Genomic DNA, 877 nt, shown 5'->3' on the forward strand with positions numbered 1-877 from the left:
GACCCCTTGGGAATTCCTCGTGTTGCATTCCTCCTTTTTGTCCAAATTCGGTCGTGTAGTTGAAAAAATATATTTATTTATTTTTTGCAGGAACGACGTCGTTAGGACAGATGATGGCGACGTTGAGGATAGACGTGACGGGCGGCGTCACGTGTCACTGCACTTGGAGGCTAGGTCGGCGGGGGGCAGGCTAGGGAGTTGGGAGGAAGGAGGTGTTTGATAGAATTTAGAGTGCTATGAATGATGGATGCGACCATACCAGCACTAACACAACGGATCCCATCAGAACTACGAAGTTAAGCGTGCTTAGGCGAGAGTAGTACTAGGATGGGTGACCCCAAGGGAAGTCCTCGTGTTGCATCCATCCTTTTTGTCAAAATTCGATCGTGTAATTGAAAAAATATATTTATTTATTTTTTGTAGGAACGACGTCGTTATGACAGGTGATGGGGGCGTTGAGGATGGGCGTGACGAGGGGCGTCATGCGTCGGTGCGCGTGGAGGCTAGGTCGGCGAGGGGCAAGCTAGGGCGTTGGTAGGAAAGCGGTGTCTAATAGAATTTAGAGTGCTATGAATGATGGATGCGATCATACCAGCACTAACGCACTGGATCCCATCAGAACTCCGAAGTTAAGCGTGCTTGGGCGAGAGTAGTGCTAGAATGGGTGATCCCATGGGAAGTCCTCGTGTTGCATCCTTTCTTTTTGTCGAAATTCGGTCGTGTAATTGAAAAAATATATTTATTCATTTTTTGCAGGAACGACGTCGTTAGGACAGGTGATGGGGGCGTTGAGGATGGCCGTGACGGGGGCCGTCATGTGTCGGTGCGCGTGGAGGCTTGGTCGGCGGGGGGCAGGCTTGGGCGTTGGGAGGAAGGA

The 877-nt window shown here is 50.4% G+C and overlaps 2 non-coding genes across 2 annotated transcripts; both read left to right on the forward strand.

Annotated features, from left to right (window-relative positions):
- The first annotated feature begins 245 nt into the window (after positions 1-245).
- On the forward strand, positions 246-364 carry LOC125854030 (5S ribosomal RNA). The gene has a single exon (XR_007445328.1). It is a non-coding gene; the product is annotated as a 5S ribosomal RNA (ribosomal RNA).
- A 214-nt stretch (positions 365-578) lies between these two features.
- On the forward strand, positions 579-697 carry LOC125853939 (5S ribosomal RNA). Its single transcript, XR_007445245.1, has one exon. It is a non-coding gene; the product is annotated as a 5S ribosomal RNA (ribosomal RNA).
- Positions 698-877: the final 180 nt, after the last annotated feature.

The sequence above is a fragment of the Solanum stenotomum genome, chromosome 1, assembly GCF_019186545.1.
Source record: "Solanum stenotomum isolate F172 chromosome 1, ASM1918654v1, whole genome shotgun sequence".
Classification (NCBI taxonomy): Eukaryota; Viridiplantae; Streptophyta; class Magnoliopsida; order Solanales; family Solanaceae; genus Solanum; species Solanum stenotomum.